Source organism: Triticum urartu, chromosome 7A, assembly GCF_056163025.1.
Source record: "Triticum urartu cultivar PI428250 chromosome 7A, HENAU_Tu73, whole genome shotgun sequence".
Classification (NCBI taxonomy): Eukaryota; Viridiplantae; Streptophyta; class Magnoliopsida; order Poales; family Poaceae; genus Triticum; species Triticum urartu.
Window position 1 is genome coordinate 649,703,900 of NC_141879.1, and position 23,362 is coordinate 649,727,261.

Here is a 23,362-nt window from a genome sequence, read left to right on the forward strand (position 1 = left end):
GGTGGAGGCGGCATTGGTGTCTCCCGCGGCGGCGCCGGCATTGCAGCTTAATACACCCGAGTGTAGGAAGAATACGCCGGCCAGCACCTCGGCAGCAAGCAGCCCCTCCGTCACTTGCACACCCGCTGTTGGCGGTGCCTCGACATTAGCCGAGCTTGACGCCATCACGGTAACTAATTAAGCCTCTCGGCTGATGACTTCATCTCCTTGCCTTTGATTGGGCATCCCTGATGCCCTACATGTTTTTGCAGGGTGCCGCCGACGTTTCGTGCACTCTCCTACACTTCATGAACGACGAGTTGGTCGATGTCGTCAAGGGCAGAATCGTTCAACTGGGCAGCCGCGTGTTCCACGGTAATCACATGCCACCCACCATTTATAGGGTTCAACTGGTTCGGGTGCTGCCGGGCTTCGACGACAAGTTACCTCCATATAGACCCCATGGGGCTGACGAAGATGATGTGATGACCCTCAGCGCCTGCACAAACTAGCCCATGCTTTGGCCGAAGAGCCAGATTCGTTTGGTGGCGGGGGACACCACCCCACAGACAACACCGCCAGTCGTGCCGGCGCCAAGCCATGGCAAGACCCCCGCAACGCTACCGGACATGCCGGACATGGATATGGCACAGGATCTGGACATGCATATGACACAGGATCCGGACGAAGCCGACGACGACAACGACGGTACATTTACCAACGTTGATAAGTACTTCAACGAACAAGGGTACGGTGACGAATTCTTGGGGCCTCCTTCTCAAGAACCCAACCCTGCAAAATACGATCTAGCTGGTTGTCTGGCGTTCAGTTCTCAGGAGACGCCTCCAGCTGCCGCCTTCACCGAGCCTCAGATAGCCGAGGTGCGAAATATTATCTGCCCCAACACACTCAAGAAGGCTGTTTATGAGCATATCTCGATCCCATTACAGCAGAAGTACAATCCATGCTCAGGACGAGCCACCTACATCTAAGGATATCTTGAGGAGGGTTCATGTGGCAGGTAGGCCGATGCTACCGACTAATCTGCTCAATGCTGCAACATGTGCTATGCGGAGTCTGCATGACAGTGTTATTTCTTTGGAGAAGCGGCGTCTCTCCGAGAATGATGTGACATACCCGGTTTCCGTTGCCAAGGTGCCAAAGGGCAAGGGCTTTGTCGATAGCGCCATTGGGGGTATGATCGTCCTATGGTTTGATGACATCTTCGCTATGTTTAACCTTCATCTGCTGCACTACACCTTCATTCGGCTATTTTCGCTGAGTATGGAGATGCGGATCATTAGAGACAAGACCCCGGACATCGTGATAGTCGACCCCTTCTACATGCATGCCAAGATCTTGTGCAGCGCTGGGGAACGGCAAGTCGCGAGTTCATACCTCGAAGGCGTCATTGTGGCAAACCCAGATAAGGATAATTTCCTCGTGCCTTACTTTCCCGAGTAAGTCATCCCTTCACCGCCTCGTAACATATGATTTGTCAGATTTCGATCGTTCTTTTTGTTCTAACATTCCGTGTTTTGTGTAGTGACACACATTGCACACTCATCCTCTTAAACCCGAAAGATTCCATGGCCACGTATTTTGACTCGGGCCGTCAGTCGAAGAAAGACTACACAAATATCAAGAATGTTCTTGATGATGTTCTCCCCGGCTAGGCCAGATATTGAGGCACATTCAGCAGGACAATTCGTAGGTATAGCAAGCATGTGTTCGCCCACAATACGACGTTCCCCTGCGTCAAGCAGTCTCCTGGCGGTCAGAAGGATGCCTACTATGCCATCCATCACATGCGGGCGATCGTACGGGACCATAATCACCTTCTGCTACCAAATAATCTCAAAGATTGGGCCGCAAGCTTGTCGGCAATCCAGGACGCGGACATCAGACAAGAATTCTTTCGCATCCAGTCGGAAATTGCGGAAATCATCCATCAAGATGTCCTTCGTACCTCGGGGCAGTTCTACCTCAGATATCAACCGTCCAACAGTGAGATAGAAACAACGCTACAAATGCAGGCTGCCAACGCCTGCGATTTCATGACCATCACAATAGACGGCGGCTTCATCCACACTCCGGTCCCTGAGTCGAGTCAAAAGTAGTGATGCTATGTGTAGTTCTAAAATATCGATTATCTCATGTTGTAATTAAACTTTAAGGAACTTGTATGTCTCTTTGGTTTGGATAGTCATTCAACTTATATGTAATCGATGCTATTTATTAGCAGGACCATGAATCATGCTATTAATGTCTTGCTTTTCTCTTCTGATCCTTTTGTTGCATACTTATATATTGCTTGTGTATTGTCTGTGAATTGCTACTAACGTTTTGTTTGGCTAGTGCATAGAGATGTCGTCGTATGTCATGTATAAGGGTAAGGTTCCCGGTGTCTACGACGACTGGGAGGAGTGTCGGAGACAGGTTCTCTGTTTCAGCGGTAACAGTTACAAAGGGTACACCACTAGGGCGGAGGCGGAAGCTAGATACGCGCGCTAGCTAGCGGGAGAGAGGAGGGAGCGGAGGAGGAACCGGATGAAGACCAGTTTCATCGCGATGATGCTCATCGTGATGACCGCAGCTCTCTTCTATGTGATGGTAGTTTAGATGATCGGTATCGACTTGTAATGTGAAGACAAACTCACTACTCACGGTCTCAAGACTTGTAATGTTCTAACTTTGTTCGGTCTTTTGAATTCGGAGACTAATATGATAAATTGTATTCGGAGACTAATCTTCTATTCTATTTGATGAATCTGTTGTTTATATGTTTTGCTGTCTATATTCTGTGCAGTAATATATTTTGAACCTGTGCAAATATCAGAAAATAAAAAAATTCCTAATATTCATACTAGTGGCGCACAATACAACACATTAGTGGCGCACTGCAATAAACACACTAGTGGCGCATTATCAGTTAGTGTGCCATTAGTAACCTAGAGCACAAGGTAAATATGGCCCCCTGGGAGGCATACTAATGGTGCACCGTGTGACTTATTAATGGCGCACTGCCTGGTGCGCCACTATAGTCTAGTATACTAATGGCGCACCAAGGGTGCGCCATTAGTATATGTTACTAGTGGCGTGATGATAGTGGTGCACCTGTAGTGCGCCATTAATGGCCAAAACAGGTGTGCCACTAATAAGCCTTTTCCTAGTAGTGCATGAGAGAAGTGTTGTTATAAGTAGTCATGTGAATTTGGTATTCGTTCGATATTTCGATGAGATGTATGTTGTCTTTCCTCTAGTGGTGTTATGTGTCGGTGTGGAATGACACCTATGGGATCACAAGAATCCCTACTACGGTTGCCGGGGCGCAGGGTTGCGAGGAGAGCAGGGCTAGTAGATAGCACAAGGAATGTTTACCCAGGTTCGGGCCGCGAGGATGCGTAAAACCCTAGTCCTGCTTTGGTTGGTGTATTTCCGAGAGTTCTTGAGCTCTCGAACTAGCTATGGTCAGCGTGTGGTTCGAAACAGCCGAATCCCCCTCCCTGTCCCCTTGGGCCTCCTTTTATAGGAAAAAAAGGTTGCCAGAGTGGCACACAGGAGGTGGAAAGGTCTACAGTGGCACGAGGTTATCCCTTATATTAGAGGACAAGGTGCATTTAATGCATCTCTTAGGTGTCCTCTTGCTTTATCGGGGACGGGGGCGAGGCCCGTCCCGTCCGTCGCCGCTCCTCCTCGCTTCGACACGCGCCTTGGCCAGGGATGTGTGCGGTGCCATGTAGGCAGGCAGGCAGCTGAGTTGGCGCGGTGGTGGAGCCTTCACGAAGATCTGCATGCCGCCACGCAGGTGCTTGATGAGTTGGCCTGGGAGCTGCATGTTGCCACGCAGGTGCCCGCCCAGCTGGTTGGGCTGGCAGCTGCATGTGAACGGTGGTGGAAGCTTGGTTGACATGGGCTTGGCAGTGGCCTTGCCGGCGTCTTTGGCGAGGGCCTTGCCGGGTGGCCTGGCAAGAGTCTCGCCGTGGCGTGTTGTTGTCCCCGGCAAGGATCTTGCCGGGGGTCTGGTGGCCTTCCTTGGCAAGGATCTTGCTGAGAATCGTCGTCTTCTAATCTTATCTTGAATATGTCTTCAGAAAGATCTACATGCCACCACAGGGGTGCCTTCCCGAGCCTTAGCCCCACGCTGATGATGGCACTAGGGGCCGTGGGCTCAAGGGTGGCTCGCTCTATTGGTGCGGGGTGAGCTGCCCCGGCAAGAGTCTTGCCGGGGCCGCTGAGGCCACCCAACAAGGGTCTTGCCAGGGGAACTTGCTTCGTCCTTCTGCCCTTTGCGGTCTTTGCCTTGGCGTTGCTTTGATTGTCTTGGCATTTGATCTTACCTTGGCTCACCTCCCTTCGTTCTGCTTGGTGTGGCCGTGGGCGCGGCTCTGACTGCCCGTGCATCGACAAAGGGGTACAAAGATGCGCCCCTATTTTGTACACCAACATTATGTGAACATCGACTACATGACACTTCACCATTGTTTGGGCCTAGGGGAAGGCATTGGGAAGTAATAAGTAGATTATGGGTTGCTAGAGTGACATAAGCTTAAACCCTAGTTTATGTGTTGCTTCGTAAGGGGCTGATTTGGATCCATATGTTTCATGCTATGCTTAGGTTTACCTTAATTCTTCTTTCATATTGCGGATACTGGCGAGGTGGGTTAATCATAAGTGGGATGCTTGTCCAAGGAAGGGCAGTAACCAAGCACCAGTCCACCCACATATCAAATTATCAAAGTAAAGAACGTGAATCATATGAGCATGATGAAAACCAGCTTGACGGTAATTCCCACATGTCCTCGGGAGCGCTTTACCTTATATAAGAGTTTGTTCAGGCTTGTCCTTTGCTACAAAAAGGATTAGGCCACCTTGCTGCACCTTGTTCACTTTTGTTACTTGTTACCCGTTACGAATTACCTTATCACAAAACTATCTGTTACCGATAATTTCAGTGCTTGCAGAGAATACCTTACTGAAAATTGCTTGTCATTTCCTTCTGCTCCTCGTTGGGTTCGACACTCGTACTTATCGAAAGGACTACGATAGATCCCCTATACTTGTGGGTTATCAAACCCCTCCGTGATCGTGTTCCCCTCCAGCAAGGTGCCAGAAAGGGCCTCTAGATTGGATCTCGTGGCTCTGGAACTTGCGGCGGCTGGAATTGTGTTTCGTCAACTTTCCTAGGGTTTCTCGAATATTTGGGTATTCATAGAGTTGAGGGCGGTGGAAAGGACCTCCATGGGCCCCACCACCCATCAAGGGGCGCAAGGGGCCTCTAGCGCGCCCAGGTGGCTGGTGGGCCCCACGGGCCTTCCCTCGTGCACTTCCTTGGCTCCCAAGTTGTCTTCTGTGCAGAAAAAATCTCCATAAAGTTTTGTTGTGTTTGGACTCCGTTTGATGTGGATATTCTGTGAAGTAAAAAACAACAAGTAGCACTGGGCACTATGTCAATAGGTTCGTGCCAAAAGTGATATAAAGTTAATATAAAATGAATATAAAACATCCAAGAATGATAATATAACAACATGGAACAATAAAAAATTATAGATACGTTGGAGACGTATCAGTCACCCTGTCGGAGGCCTCTCGATGGTGTGAACTTCTCTAAGGTGTCACCATTTAAGAGAACAGAGAAGTTGACTGAACCAACACACCTCATAATGATTTGGATCCACACATCGGAGAAGCCCATCTTACCCATCATATTCTCAAGAAAGATCCACTCTATCCTGTCATAAGCCTTCATCATATTCAACTTCACACCACAGAGAGCTTTCTTCCTTCTGCTAGATCGAACGACATTTATAAAAAAGGGGAATATATTACTATCGCAAAGATACCAATTACACCTAGCCTATGCACCAACAGGAAGTGACGAAGACATCTAGGATGCACGCATCTTGAAAAGAAAACAAAAAAGAAGGAGAAAAAAAGGTCTCACCAAAGTGATCAACTTCTCTCAGCATCAGCACACAACCAGCACCAAAGGCAGCACCCGGACAACATAAAAGGCCTCCAAAAGCGACACCTTCAAGAAGGAAACAGTGTACACGCGCTGATACATCTCTGTCATGGGAGACGAGACAGGGGTATCGAGTGTCACCGCCACTAGCCTGCAGTTTCCTTCTGTGCATTATTTTGCTCTATTCATTGTGAAGTCTTTACTTGCTAGAGAGAAGGTTGTTGCACTTAGTAGGAAAACATTATACAAAGGCAATAATGACGATATTTGATGAACTGGCTGTGGCAGAGAGGAACATGTCTGAACTCAACTTGTTCTATTTTTTAAATATGTTTAACCTAGTATCCATGATTCAACATATTATGATCAAATATGTTTGAAATTACAATTAGAGACTATAGTTTCTCATGCCATGCTTGAGTAGCTAGGAGTGGATAACGATTTATCTTGGATGACAACATGAATTAAAATGATTGTGATGTGGTATGACGATATGGTATCCCACTCTGAATGTACGAGCGGCTCGACTTGGCCGATGTTCATGCATGTAGTTGAATCAAAACCAACATAGCCTCTATGATCTTTATGTTCATGGTGTTCATATCCTACTCATGCTAGTATCCAATGTTACTTATGCATAATGCATTTTCATGACCGTTTTCACTCTCTAGCTGGCCGCTTCTCAACCTATTTGCTAGCCTTCGTCTGTACTAAGCGGAAAACCGCTTGTGCATCAAAATTCCTTACCCAACTTATTCCAGATGAGCTCACCATATATCTTCCTATATACGGTATTACATTGCCGTTCTAAGTAAATTAGCATGTGCCACGTCTAAAAACTTCAAATAAACATCCATTTTTGTGTGCCTGGACTATTAATGGAGTGACAAGAGGTAGTCAATATCTTCCATGCTAAGTGGGGTATTCTCATGATGAGTGTTTATTCACTCGTCCTCGCACGAGAGGGGCGATTATAGGGATTCCCAGTGCCGAATTCAAAAATGGCAAATAATTAAACAAAAATCCCCCAGGACTGATGTCGGTATGGACGATACACGTGGATTTGGCTAGCCCTGGAGTGTGTTTGTTGGTGGAGGGGAAGTAAACCTTTACTTTTATCACTTGGGAACCGCCACTAATGTGTTTAGCATGGAAGATATTTATAACCAATGGCCAAAAAGTAAACAAGAAGGGTGCATTTCTAAATTTTCATTTATCTTTGTTTTAAAAATCTGAGCTCTCGCACCGCTGCAAATCACGGATTCCCTCTACGAAGGGACTATCTGTTTAATTTCATGTTGTGTCATCACCTTCTCAAATAAGCGCCAGATCTGAGAGCACTATTGTCATCCTCATGCATTGTGTATAGCTAATGTTGGATGCATCATGACTGGATTTTTTTGTACCGTGAATTACAATGTTTAGTGGCTCCTTGAACTTTGGAGGTGCTCTGCATTTATGTTTTGCGTTCTCAGAAAAGGGCTAGCAAGATACCACTTGATATGTCACCAACGTATCTATAATTTTTTATTGTTTGATGCTGTTATATTATCAATCTTGGATGTTTTATAATCATTTTATATCATTTTTTGGTACTAACCTATTAACATAGTGCCAAGTGCCAGTTCCTATTGTTTCCGTGTTTTTTTACATTGCAGAAAATCAATATTAGACGTTGTCCAAATGCCACGAAACTTTACGGAGAATTTTTATGGGCCAAAAGGAACACAACGGGGCCTCCTGGCGCACCCTGGTGGGTTGTGCCCCCCTCGGGTGCCCCCCAGACCGCCTCTTTGTTCTATAAATACCTCAATATTTTGCAGAACCCTAGGGGAGTTGACGAAATATTCATCCAGCCGCCGTAGAGTCCAGAACCACCAGATCCAATATAGACACCATCTCGGATGGGGTTCACCACCTCCATTGGTGCCTCTCCGATGATGTGTGAGTAGTTCTTTGTAGACCTTTGGGTCCGTAGTTAGTAGCTAGATGTCTTCATATCTCTCTCTCTTGATTCCCAATAAAATGGTCTCTTGGAGATCCATATGATGTAACTCTTTTGCAATGTGTTTTTTGGGATCCGATGGACTTTGAGTTTATGATCAGATCTATCTTTTTCTATCCATGAAAGTCATTTTAGTTTCTTTGAACTCTTATATGCATGATTTCTTATAGCCTCGTATTTCTTCTCTGATATTTGGGTTTTGTTTGGCCAACTTGATCTATTTAACTTGCAATGGGAAGAGGTGCTTTGTAGTGGGTTCGATCTTACGGTGCTTGATCCCAGTGACAGAAAGGGAAACAACACATATGTATCATTGCTACCAAGGATAAAACGATGGGGTCTATCTCTACATAGATAGATATTGTCTACATCATGTCAACGTTCTTATTGCGTTACTCGGTTTCTTCATGAACTTAATACACTAGATACATGCTGGATAGCGGTCGATGTGTGGAGCAATAGTAGTAGATGCAGGCATGAGTCGGTCTACTAATCTTGGACATGATGCCTATGTAATGATCATTGCCTGGATATCATCAGAATTGTTTGAAGTTCTATCAATTTTCCAACAGTAATTTGTTTACCCAGTGTTTGCTATTTTTCTTGAGAGAAGCCACTAGTGAAACCTATGCCCCCCGTATCTTCTTTCTCATATATTTGTCTTTGCGATCTATTTTTACTTGCTATTATTTTCAGATCTATTAATCCAAAAATCCAAAAATACGTTGCTGCAATTTATTTTATTTGGCGTTCGATCTATCAATATTTTCAACTTTCTCCCATCATCGCACCAATTTCTGGCACCATTACTAGAAAGGGATTGACAACCCCTTTAACACGTCAGGTTGCATGTATCTGTTATTTGTGTGCAGGGGCTGTTTTCGTTGTGTTGCTTGGTTCTCCTACGGGTTCGATAACCTTGGTTTCATATCTGAGGGAAGTACCTACCGCCGCTATGCTGCATCATCCCTTCCTCTTTGGGGAAATACCGATGTAGCTTCAAGCAACATCAAAAGAAATTTCTGGCGCCGTTGCCGGGGAGGATCTTCAACATATACCAGGTTCCTAATCACAAATCTCATCTCCTCGCAATTTACATTATTTTCCATTTTCCTCTCGTTTTCCTCTCCCCCACTTCACAAAAAAATGTCATTTTATTCGCCTCTCCTTTTTCGATCACCGTTTTCTTGCCGGATCTATTTTTGAGTTCAATCTTGTTGTGAAGTCATCATGACTCAAGAGAAAACCAAGTTATGTGATTTGTCAAATAGCAACAACAATGATTTTATTGGCATTCCAATTGCTCCTCCCGCCGCTAGTGCGGAGTCTTGTGATATTAATACTGCTTTGTTGAATCTTGTTATGAAAGATCAATTTTCCGGTACTCCTAATGAGGATGCCGCGTCACATCTTAATACATTCGTGGAATTATGCGATATGAAAAAGAAAAAAAATATGTGGACAATGATGTGGTCAAGATGAAATTATTTCCGTTTTCTTTGCGTGATTCTGCAAAAAATTGGTTCTGTTCTTTGCCTCACAATAGTATCGTTTCTTGGAATAAGTTAAAGATGCTTTTATCACTACGTATTTTCCTCCCGTAAAAATTATTTCCCTTAGAACCCAGATCATGAATTTCAAGCAACTTGAACATGAGCATGTTGAACAATCTTGGGAAAGGATGAAAATGATGCTAAGGAATTGCCCAACTCATGGGTTAAATCTTGGATGATCATACAAATTTTTTATACGGGGTTGAATTTTGTTTCTCATAATCTTTTATATTCCGCCGAGGGTAGTACTTTTATGGAAATTACTTTGGGTGAAGCCACCAAATTTCTTGATAATATTACGGCAAATTATTCGCAATGGCATGCCGAAAGAGCTCCTACTAGTAAAAAAGTTAATTCAGTTGAACAAATTTCTTCTTAATGATATGCGTTTGTCTACTTTGATTGAGAAAAATAGTGATGCCATAGATGTGAATTTTATCTCTCGAAATAACTTCAACAACAATGCTTATAGAGGTAATTTTAGTCCTGTGCCTTTTCCTTGTAAGTCCTCTAAAAATTATGGTAATTCATTTGGAAATCAATCTTAGAAAAATAATAGGAACACCTCTGATGTTGAGAATAATATTAAAGAATTTATCAACACTCAAAAAGTTTTCAATACTTCCATAGAAGAAAAGTTGAGTAAGATTGATGATTTGTCTAGAAGTGTTGATAGAATTGCACATGATGTGGAAAATCTCAAGATGAAAATTTTTGTGCCTAAAGTAGATGAATCAATTAAAGCTATTTATGTTTCTATGGATGGAAGTAAGAAAAGAACCGCTATGCTTAGAGCTAAAAGAGAGTTTTTAGAAAAAGCATTTTCTAGTAATTTCTTTCGTAAAAGTGATGAAGATCTTAAAATGATTGGTGTTTGCTCTATTGATTCCTTTTTTAGTAAAGTTAATATTGATGAAAAAGGGACTGGAGAACAATCAACTTTAGGTAGAAGGTGTCCCAATATTTCGGAGGGTGAAAATCTTATTGAGAAAATTGATGAAAGTGGGTTTGGAGAGGTCAAAACTTTAGCTAATGATGTACCCACTCTTTTGGATTACAAAGACTTTAATTATGATAGTTGCCCTTTGATTGATTGTATTTCTTTTTTGCAATCCATGATAAATTCACCCCATGCTTATGAACAAAATAAAGCTTTTACTAAACATATTGTCAATGCTATGATGAAAGCTCTTGAAGAAAAATAGGAATTAGAAGTTTCAATTCCTAGAAAATTGTATGATGAATGGAAACCTACTATCAAAGTCAAGATTAAAAATTATGATTGTTTTGCTTTGTGTGACTTGGGTTCTAGTGTTTCTACAATTCCGAAATCTTTATGTGATGTGCCTGGTCTTACCAATGTTGAAGAATGTTTTTTGAATTTGCACTTGGCAGATTCTACTATTAAAAAGCCTATGGGAAGAATTAATGATGTTTTTATTCTTGCAAATAGGAATTATGTGCTTATAGATTTTATTGTTCTTGATATTGATCGCAATCCGTCTTGTCTTCTTGGTAGACCGTTTTTACGCACTATCGGTGCCGTGATTAACATGAAAGAAGGCAATATGAAGTTCCAATTTCCTTTTAGAAGGGTATGGAACAATTTCCTAGAACTAGAATTAAGCCACTTTATGAATCAATCATGAGGGAATCTTATGGATCTCGAACCAAAGATGACAAAACTTAGATCCTTGTTTTATGCCAAGCTAAGGGCGTAAAACTATAGCGCTTGTTGGGAGACAACCCAATGAATAAATTTTATTTTTGCTTTTTGCTTCCTATTCTTGAGTGTTAAAACAATTATGCTACTGTTATGATTGTGTTCTTTATGTTTAATTAGTGTTTGTGCCAAGTAAAGCCTTTAGGATCTTCTTGGGTGATAGTTGTTTGATCTTGCTGAAAAAACAAAAATTTCTATGCTCACAAAATTAATTTTCATTTTTTACCAAAGAGAGATAAAATACCATTCCACTTGCAGTAGATCAATATACAAATTTATCAGGTCGTCCTAATTTTTCAGAATTTTTGGAGTTACAGAAGTATTCGAAATAGTTAGATTGCTACAGACTGTTATGTTTTGACAAATTCTATTTTCTTTGTGTTGTGTGTTTATTTTGATGGATCTATGGTTTTCTTTGATGAGTTTTTGCCATAGAAAAGTTGGAATACAGTAGATATAATATAAAACGAAATATTAATTGGTTTGATAAAACACTTATAGTAGTGATTTATTATTCTTATACTAACGGATCTCATGAAGGTTTTATTGAGTTTTGTGTGATTGAAGTTTTCAAGTTTTGGCTTATCTTACGATGGATGAAGGAAGATTGGAAGAGCCTAAGCTTGGGGATGCCCCGGCATCCCAAGCTATTACCCAAAAATGAGGAACCAACTAAGCTTGGGGATGGCCCCGAGTGGCATCCCCGCTTTCTACCAACAACCATCAGTATTTTACTCGAAACTATATTTTTATGTGTCACATGATATGTGTTTTGCTCAGAGCGTCTTGTATGATATGAGCCTTTGCTTGTTTTATTTTGTGTTTTAAGTCATCAATCCTTGCTGGACACACCTATTTCAGAGAGCCAAAATTATGTCATGACTTGTTGTAATTGCTCTCTATGCTCCACTTAAATTTTTATGAGCTATGGACTTGCTCTAGTGCTTCACTTATATCTTTTTGAGCATGGTATGCTTTAGTATTTTTGAACAAATGCTCTCTTCCTTCACATAGATTTATTTTATAGTTAGTAAAATTTTCATGAAATTCTCTCTTGCTTCACTTAAATTAATTTGAGAGAAAGAAAAAATTATTGTGCTCATGATCTTCACTTATATTTGTTGGAGCTTGTCAAAAGCAATACATGAAAATTAGTCCCAAAGTGATAGATATCTAGGAAGTATATAATAAAAACTTTCATGAAGATCATTGGACAAAATAAACTGGATTATTAGTAATACTTTTGAGATATGATGATGTGATATGTGAGTTATTTTGGTAAGTAATTATGCTTTAGTAAGAATATTGGTGTTCAGGTTTGTGATTCCCTATGCAAGTACGAAAGTTAATAGTCATGCAATGAAATTATATCCTACTGATGGTGCATTATTCAATGTTATTTATGATTAATACCTTCTTATGAGATTACCCGTTTCTTAGTTGGTCCCTTCCTAATCTTTTGCTAGCCTTTATTTTGCACTAATTATGATCACTACTTGTGCATCCAAAAACCTTTAACCCAGTTTTGCCACATGAGTCCACTATATCTACCTATATGCGGTATTCTTTTTGCTATTCTAAGAAAATTTGCATGTGCCATCTCTAATTTTCAAAATAAACTTCTCTTTTGTGTGTTTGTTTCTCTCGCTGAGCGGTGAGGGGTGGCAAATATTTTCCATGCTAGATGTGTTATTCTCAAGATGAATGTTTATTCACTTGTCATTGCACGAGAGTAAGGCAAACGTATTAGGGATGCCCAGTCCCGAAATGCAAGTTTTTTACTTTATGTTGTCAAATAATAAATTAATTGGAAAGTGTTGGCATGGAGGGCAACCGTGGATACGGCTAGCCATGGAAAGTGAAAGTATGGTGGAAAAAGGAATAAACTTTATTTTTTGTTTGGGAACCACCTATGATATATATATATATATATATATATATAGCATAACACTATTCTAATCCTGGGATTAGAATAGTTATTTGGATCACAACCAGTCTATATAGGGCGCGCGAGGACGTTCCTGAACTTCCAACTCCACGTTCCCCGCCTCTCCCCACTCTCCCTGATTCCCAGCCGCCGCCATCCCCGCCCTCGCGCGCCTCCCCCCTACCGGCGAGCCTCCCCGTGGCCGGGTCCAGACCGGCCCCCACGTCTGCGTCCCCCACACCCCGCCGACGAGCCGGCACAGCGGACCACGCGATGCGGCATGGCACCTCCGCCTCCTCCCGGTGAGCCTCTCCCGCCACCACTCTGACTCCTTCCGACGGGGCTCGCCGCCACCATGCCTGGATCCGGCCTTCTGCCACCAGAAGGGCCACATCGTCACTTCCAGTATCCCCTCTTCCTCCATGTTGCTGCTGCCCTTCCGGGCCTGCACCGGTGACCTCATCCGGCCGACGGCAGGGGTCACGAGGCTCCGTGCCGGCGACACCTAGGGAGGGATGAAGTCCATGGTAGAGTCGCCGCCCCGTCCATGCTTGAGCCCCTCATTGCCCCGCTGAACACCGCTGCACAATGCATCCCCTGGCCCGCCGCCGATGCGCTCGTGCGTCTCCAATTCCGCTTACTTCATCGGCAAGGGAGGAAGCTCGCGGTGCTGCTCCCTGTAGGCTGTGGGCCTCCTGGGTGGTCAACCTGCTCACCGTCCCCAGCTCACCCCTCACGCTGGCACAAGCAGAGCACCGCGTCACGCGAGCATTAGCACTCCCATCCTCCCTAGCATTCTCGTCATTGGACCTTGCGTTGCCGCTCTCTCCACCGTGGTGTTTCTTCTCTCTCCTCCTTGTACTTGATCCAAACTGAAGCATGTTGCTGTTGCTATCTCTGCTCTGCTTTCGCTCATGTTAGCCACTGCCGCTGTTCTATATTATTGTTGATGCTGCTGTTGTGCACCATCTCACTGCGCTTGGGTGTTTGTTGCTCACAACAAGTTTGTGTAAATGCTTGGAGCAGTACTGCTATTGAATTTTATTTGATTATGTCGGATACTATACTGAACTATGCATAGTTAGTAAACAATATTAGCTCGTCATCTCTCTCTTTGTCCACTGAACTCTCATGCCGGAAGTATTTGAACTTTACTGCAAAAATAGTTTTTGTATTTGGTTTCTAAAAAAATGCAGTTTGATGCCACTTCTATATGTGACCGATGCACTGGTTTCAGCGGTATTATACTTCTGACAAATGTGTGAAATGCAGGTCCGCCCTCATAGTTTGGACCCAAGGCCATTCCAAATAAGCAGCAACCACATGGCGAGGCAAGTAATGCGGCCAGGGAAATTTCGCGAAGCAACAGTCTGGAAGTTCAGAGACGATATAATGAGAAAAGTTGTGGCCCGTCATTGTTTTCTTACACCTAAACAGCTACCCTATTCTATTAGTGCAAAATTCTTTTGTTTTGGATATACGAATATGGAATAGATCACTGTTTAGATGTCTGTTTCCTGTAGTCTATTGATAGCATGTCCGCGTGCTAGCACTTGGTCCATATATAACTGGATTGGTATGTGGAAAAACCTGAAAGGTACACATGTTACATGTAGAGGTATGGGAAGTACGAAAAGTTCAGTTCATAGTTATGTCATAATTTATCTCTCCAGACAGGTCCGATACAAGAAAAATTGGCATGTCAGATACAGAAACATCTGAAGTTTGAAAAGATAGCAGACTGGAATAGAAAACAGGAGAACTCTATAACAAAATAGTAGTTGAAATACAGTTTGTGTGATATATGCAGAATTAGATAAAGAAGAAAAGAAGATAACACTGAATGTCTTTGTGTGATGCTGGCAGAGTACTAGTTGTACACGTGGTGGGCATGTATGGGAGGAGTGTTTGGTTTTTCCTTTATTTCCTTTTGTGTGAGTACTACTAGTCCACTTCTATACTATTCTTTCTTTCTGTGAAAGGTTCAGTTTGACCACTGTATGTTAAAAGGAGTCTACTCACTTGCGAGTGCAGCATACGCTCGACTCGAGTAACAAAAACTATCAGATAAAAAAGATTACTTTGAAAAGTTACAGGACACAAAAAATCAGAAAAGTTAACATGGCAAAACCTAAGAAGTTTGGAACTTCAAAACCCATTAAGTTGGGATAAAACTAAAAAAGCTTTGTTTATAAAATCACATTTTTCCGGTTTCTAAAAAAACCAAGAGTTCAAATTATAATAATGCATAATTTCAATGTTTATTTAAAAAATGTATCCCCCCTCCCAAGTGAAGTCAAAAAAAGTTGTGTGATTGATAGTCTTTGCTCATATGTCTACTAGAATTGGATTTTTGAAGAAGTTCAAATTAAAAAATATAAGAAGTTCTATATATTAAATAAAAGATGAAATATGTTCAGAAAATAAACCATAGAATTTCAACTAGGGAGTTCAAATATGTCATAAAATAAAATTCACTTACCAAAATAATATTTTGGTAGAAAATACAAACAAGAAGTTCAAACTAAAAAAAAAGATAGTTTGGGATTCATAAAAAACTCTGACTTTTCTTGTTACTAAATAATAAACCAAGAAGTTCAATTTCAAAAAATAGAGCAGTTCAATATTTATTAAAAAAATCAATATTTTCCTGATACTAACGAATTAACCAAGAAGTTATGTTTGAAATAACCAAGAAGTAGTATGATGTTTATTATAAAAGTAGGATTTTTTTCCGTTACAAATGAATAACACCAAGAAGTCCAAATAGAACAGGGAAAATCGACCATGAAGATCAAAAAAAGTCAAAATCATGTTTATTTAAAAATCAAAAACAAAAACTTTAATCATAAAATAAAAATTGTGAAGTTCACATTAAAATAACATAGAAGTGCAAAGTATATTAAAACCTATGATTTAGAAGTTCAAAAAACAAAAACAAAAAACAATGTCATTTTGGGCATTTTTCCCCAATACTAAAGATAAAAACCAAGAAGTTCAATTTTAACAAATGAAGTAGTTCAATGCATATTAAAAACTCAGATTTTTCTTGTTACTAAATAATAGACCAAGAAGTTCAATTTTTAAAAGCAGAGCAGTTTGATATTTATTTGAAAACTCATTTTTTCCGGTTACTAAAGAATAAGACCAATAAGTTCTATTTGAAATAACAAAGAAGTTCTATTAAAATAAACCTAGAAGTTCAAATTTAACGAAGGGGATCGATGTCTATCAAAAAGTAGGATTTTTTTCGTTACTAAAACAAATAAAACCAGGAAGTCCAAATTAGAAAGATGGAGAAGTTCGATGATTATAACTCAGATTTCCCTCGTTATTAAAGAATGGAAAATAAGAAGTTCAAAAATTATATAACAAGAAGTTCAACTTTTTTAAAAAAATAGAGCGCTTCAAAATTTCATAAAAAAGATTAAGAAAAAAACCACGAAGTCCATATTAAAAAGACGAAGATGTTCGATGATCATAGAAAACTCTAATTTTCCTCATTATTAAAGAATGAAAACAAGAAGTTCAAAAATAAAATAACAAGAGGTTCAACTATTAAAAATAGAGCGCTTCAAAATTTCATAAAAAAGGATTAAAAAATCAGATTAAAAATTCATTAAAAAAACTGATATGTTTTCATGTAACTGAGAGAAGTTTGGATTGATAACTGCCAGAAGTTCACGTACTACACGGTGTGCATTTTGTATTAAAAAGAATAAAAAAAGCAAAGACTAAAAGTTTGTTGATATAAGTTCAAGTCCTCCGTCGGAGAAATTTTAAAAAATATTGTGAGAGAGGTTTATATAAAAGAAATACCATTTGTGTAACACTTGACGAATGGATGAGAAAATAACAAATGAAAAATACGTCACAGAAGTTCAACGTAAAAACAGCAGGAAGTTCACCTACTACACTGAATGAATATCAGATGAAAAACTTTTAAAATCGTCGCGAATATGAAAGAATGATCAACACGGGAAAGTTGCGTGTTTACAGCAGCTTTCCACTGGTATATCACTTGCTCAATTCCGGTGAGTGGATGGAGAGCTACGAGCAGTGGATGGAGAGCTACGAGAAAAAAAACATGTAAAAAATAGAGTGAAGTTCAAGTAGACATGCCGAGAAGTTCAGGTTCTTCACGCGGTGCATTTTTGAAGAATCTGTTTCGCGATAAAGGCAGAACGAATGATGTCGCCATTTTCGAAATTACTTGAAAACGGCCAGGATTCAGAGAAAACCATCAACATGAAAAAGTTTCGCATTTTCCGTAGCTTTTCGGCGGTATATTATTTGCCCCATTCCGATAAAGTTTGTAGAAATGACGGCAAATATAGGTTTTTAACCATTTTCAAAACTGACATAAAACCATAATGAATTAGCAGAAACAATATATACAAAAAAGTTTCGCATTTCTTCCAGCTTTCCAACGCCATATCATTTGCTCATTTGGATGTATGGTTAAAAAATTAGCTCGAAAATACGAACTTGGTGTAGCTTGTACCATTTTCTAAATTACTTTTAAACCATTCAAAATTAGAAAACACTTTTAACATAAAAAAGTAGCGCATTTTCATAAGCTTTCGAACGCCATATTATTTTCCTTAATTGGATTAGCCATTTAGAAATGGCGTCAAAAATACAAACTTGGGTGTTCGGTTTGCGAAATTTTATGATTTTCCGAATTACTCTTTAACCGTAGGGAATTAGAGAAAACCTTCAACATGTGGAAGGAGTGGTTTTGCAGCAGCTTTCCAACACCATATTATTTGTCTCATTCTGATAAACGGTTTAAAAATGTGATCGAAAATACGATTCACGTTTTTTGTATGAAGAAAAAACGGTTTTCAAAACTGCTCTTAAACCGCTTACATTTTGCCAAAAATTTAACTTGGGTCATGATACTGATGTCCATAGCTATCCAACGGTATATCGCAAGCCCCATTTGGACACCTTTTAGCTGAAGTTCAACCTAGTACTCGGGGAAGGTCAGGCGCGTTACTCGGGAAGTTCATGTTGTGATCAGAATATTATCCTGAACCCGTGATCAGAATAGTGTTTATGTAGATATATATATATATATATATATATGCATGGAAAGTATTGGGAACTCTAAGTCGTTTTCAGTGTTGGGATGGATACACCTCCAAAAATGTTTTTATCTCTAAGTTTTTCGCTTTAAGCTCTGGCACCTCTACAGATCCCTACTTCCCTCTAAGAAGGGCCCTTCTTTCACTTTATGCAATTTCTATTTTGAGTCTCCATCTTATAAAAGCACCAACTAGGAGGCAATATGATCATACTTAAGTATTGGGTGTAGCTAATATGTTGGGGAACGTAGTAATTTAAAAAAAAATCCTACACACACGCAGATCATGGTGATGCATAGCAATGAGAGGGGAGAGTGCGTCCACGTACCCTCGTAGACCGAAAGCGGAAGTGTTAGCACAACGCGGTTGATATAGTCGTACGTCTTCACGATCCGACCGATCAAGTACCGAATGCACGACACCTCCGGGTTCTGCACACGTTCAACTCGATGATGTCCCTCGAACTCCGATCCAGCCGAGTGTTGAGGGAGAGTTGAGTCAGCACGACGGCGTGGTGATGATGATGATGTTCTACCGACGTTGGGCTTCGCCTAAGCACCGCTACGATATGATCGAGGTGGATTATGGTGGAGGGGGGCACCGCACATGGCTAAGAGATCAAGAAATCAATTGTTCTATCTATGGGGTGCCCCCTCCTCCGTATATAAGGGGGGAGAAGGAGAGGGCCGACCAAGGGGGTGGCGCGCCCTACGAGGGGGAAACCTACTCCAAGTAGGTTTGCGCCTCCCTTTCATAATTCAAGAAGGAGGGGGGAGGAAGGAGTGGGAGAGGGGAAGGGCAAGGGGGACGCAGCCCCCCTCTCCTTGTCCTATTCGGACTGAAGGGGAGGGGGCACGCCTCTTGCCCTAGCTGGCCCCTCTCTCTCTCTCCACTAAGGCTCAACAAGGCCCATTAGTTCCAGGGGGGTTTCCGGTAACCCCAGTACTCCGATAAATGTCCGAAACCTTCTGAAACCTTTCCGGTGTCCAAACATAGTCGTCCAATATATCAATCTTTACGTCTCGACCATTTCGAGACTCCTCGTCATTTCTGTGATCACATCGGGACTCCGAACTACCTTCGGTACATCAAAATATATACACTTATAATATAACCGTCATCTAACTTTAAGCGTGCGGACCCTACGGGTTCGAGAACTATGTAGACATGACCGAGACACATCTCCGGTCAATAACTAATAGCGGAACCTAGATGCTCATATTGGCTCCTACATATTCTACGAAGATCTTTATCGGTCAAACCGCATAACAACATACGTTGTTCCCTTTGTCATCGGTATGTTACTTGCCTGAGATTCGATCGTCGGTATCTCAATACCTAGTTCAATCTCATTACCGGCAAGTCTCTTTACTCGTTCCGTAGAATAACATCCCGCAACTAACTCATTAGTTGCATTGCTTGCAAGGCTTATAGTGATGCGCATTACCGAGTGGGCCCAGAGATACCTATCCGACAATTGGAGTGACAAATCCTAATCTCGAAATACGCCAACCCAACAAGTACCTTTGGAGACACCTGTAGAGCACCTTTATAATCACCCACTTACGTTGTGACATTTGATAGCACACAAAGTGTTCCTCCGGTAACTGGGAGTTGCATAATCTCATAGTCATAGGAACATGTATAAGTCATGAAGAAAGCAATAGCAACAAACTAAACGATCAAGTGCTAAGCTAACGGAATGGGTCAAGTCAATCATATCATTATCCTAATGATGTGATCCCGTTAATAAAATGACAACTCATGTCTATGGTTAGGAAACATAACCATGTTTGATCAACGAGCTAGTCAAGTAGAGGCATACTAGTGACACTCTGTTTGTCTATGTATTCACACATGTATTATGTTTCCGGTTAATACAATTCTAGCATGAATAATAAACATTTATCATGATATAAGGAAATAAATAATAACTTTGTTATTGCCTCTAGGGCATATTTCCTTCAGTCTCCCACTTGTACTGGAGTCAATAATCTAGATTACACAGTAATGATTCTAACACCCATGGAGCCTTGGTGCTGATCATGTTTTGCTCATGGAAGAGGCTTAGTCAACGGGTCTGCAACACTAAGATCCGTATGTATCTTGCAAATTTCTATGTCTCCCACCTGGACTAAATCCCGGATGGAATTGAAGCGTCTCTTGATGTGCTTGGTTCTCTTGTGAAATCTGGATTCCTTCGCCAAGGCAATTGCACCAGTATTATCACAAAAGATTTTCATTGGACCCGATGCAATAGGTATGACACCTAGATCGAATATGAACTCCTTCATCCAGACTCCATCATTTGCTGCTTCCGAAGCAGCTATGTACTCCGCTTCACACGTAGATCCCACCACGACGCTTTGTTTAGAACTGCACGAACTGACAGCTCCACCGTTTAATATAAACACGTATCCGGTTTGCGATTTAGAATCGTCCGGATCAGTGTCAAAGCTTGCGTCAATGTAACCATTTACGATGAGCTCTTTGTCACCTCCATAAACAAGAAACATATCCTTAGTCCTTTTCAGCTATTTCAGGATGTTCCTGAGTGCTGTTCATTGATCCACTCCTGGATTACTTTGGTACCTCCCTGCTAAACTATTATCAAGGCACACATCAGGTCTAGTACACAACATTGCATACATGATAGAGCCTATGGCTGAAGCATAGGGAACATCTTTCATTTTCTCTCTATCTTCTGCAGTGGTCTGGCATTGAGTCTTACTCAACTTCACACCTTGTAACACACGCAAGAACCCTTTCTTTGCTTGATCCATTTTGAACTTCTTCAAAACTTTGTCAAGGTATGTGCTTTGTGAAAGTCCAATTAAGCGTCTTGATCTATCTCTATAGATCTTGATGCCCAATATATAAGCAGCTTCACCGAGGTCTTTCACTGAAAAACTCTTATTCAAATATCCTTTTATGCTATCCAGAAATTCTATATCATTTCCAATCAACAATATGTCATCCACATATAATATTAGAAATGCTACAGAGCTCCCACTCACTTTCTTGTAAATACAGGCTTCTCCAAAAGTCTATATAAAACGATATGCCTTGATCACACTATCAAAACGTTTATTCCAACTCCGAGAGGCTTGCACCAGTCCATAAATGGATCGCTGGAGCTTGCACACTTTGTTAGCTCCCTTTGGATCGATAAAACCTTCTGGTAGCATCACATACAACTCTTCTTCCAGAAATCCATTCAGGAATGCAGTTTTGACATACATTTGCAAAATTTCATAATCATAAAATACAGCAATTTCTAACATGATTCGGACAGACTTAAGCATCGCTGCGGGTGAGAAAGTCTCATTGAGGGAGTCCTGGAATAGGGGGTGTCCGGATAGCCGCACTATAACCTTTGGCCGTCTTCTTGGACTATGAAGATACAAGAGTGAAGACTTCGTCCCGTGTCCGGATGGGACTTTCCTTGGTGTGGAAGGCAAGCTTGGCAATACAGATATGTAGATCTCCTCCCATTGTAACAGACTCTGTGTAACCCTAGCCCTCTCCGGTGTCTATATAAACCAGAGGGTTTTAGTCCATAGGATGAAAAAAGGACAATCATACCATAGGCTAGCTTCTAGTGTTTATCCTCTTTGAACTCGTGGTAGATCTACTCTTGTACTACCCATATCATCAATATTAATCAAGCAGGAGTAGGGTTTTACCTCCATCGAGAGGGCCCGAACCTGGGTAAAAACATTGTGTCCCTTGTCTCCTGTTACCATCCGCCTAGACGCACAGTTCGGGACCCCCTACCCGAGATCCGCCGGTTTTGACACCGACATTGGTGCTTTCATTGAGAGTTCCGCTGTGCCGTCGCCATCAGGAAGGATGCCTCATCCCATCTTGAAAGACGGCACTGTTGCTAAGGGAGCTTTAGCTGTCGGCCAAACTCTCCGGCTAGGTGGTTTTCTTATGACCGCCTGTTCGGCCGCTGCGCCGACGATGACTTCTCGGGTCATCAAAAGCAATCTTCACGTCAACTTAGAACTCGCCGAGCAGTTAGATCTAATGGATCTTTCTTCCCTAAACGAGCTCTTGCATCGCATCGCTGCCCTAGGAGTCGCTACAGACTACGATCATATTGGGCCTAAACCCGATCTGAGAGAGATCAACTCTCCCTAGGTCACCCATCACGTTGCAGTGGTGGAGGAACAATGCGGCGACCCTTCATCTATCTTAAGGACTAGCTATGTCTAGATTCCCGATCCCTCCAATCCGGATACCCGCGGAGGGGAGGACGTCACTCAAGAACTAAACCTAGAGTCAGGCAGCGGGCTAGATTTAGTGGAAAACATCCAAGAATCCAAACTTCCGAGTTCGTAAACTCCTTAGACCCTGAGTCTCAGATTGGGTGAGGTTTCGGATTCAATTCCACCCACCCACCCAAACATAAGCGATCTATCCCAAATTAGGCAAGAGCCCAAAGAAACAGTACACCATTACTGGGCCAGATTCCTCCTGGTCATGAACAGGATAAAGGACTGCCGCGAGGAAGACACAATTTCATTCTTCTGCAATAATTGCACGGACAAGGGAATCCTCAACGCCATAAGTCGCCGTGAAATTACACGCTTCGCCGACTTGGCGTCCATAGTACGAAAGTACTGTGCAGTGGAAAGCGCCTGGAAAACGGAAATAAAATTTTGGGACAATCCGGCCCTGAATACAAACCTAGTCCGAAATAAAAGGGTGCATTATCGCCAGACACCCGCGTTAAACACCAAAAAGCAAAAACCCTCTACAGGGCATGGAACCGTACTGGAGGGATGGCTCAAGGGACCCTGTAAAATTCACAGTGCAGAGGACGCCACACCAACTCATAGCCTTAGAGCATATTGGATACTCCGGCAGGTGGCCAAAAGTGGCGAAGATCTTCTAACCCCAGAAGCCACAGAGCACCAGCCCAGGGATACCAGTACGGTATTAACAGTCTTTGAGACTTTCACATCAAATAATATGCGAAAACGAACACTCCGCAGCCTTGCCGAAGTCTACCACGTGGCAACAATAAACCCATGGAGTGACACGGCTATTACTTTTAATGCCAGTGATGAACCTAAATTCCAAACAGCCCGAGCACCAGCCGCATTGGTCCT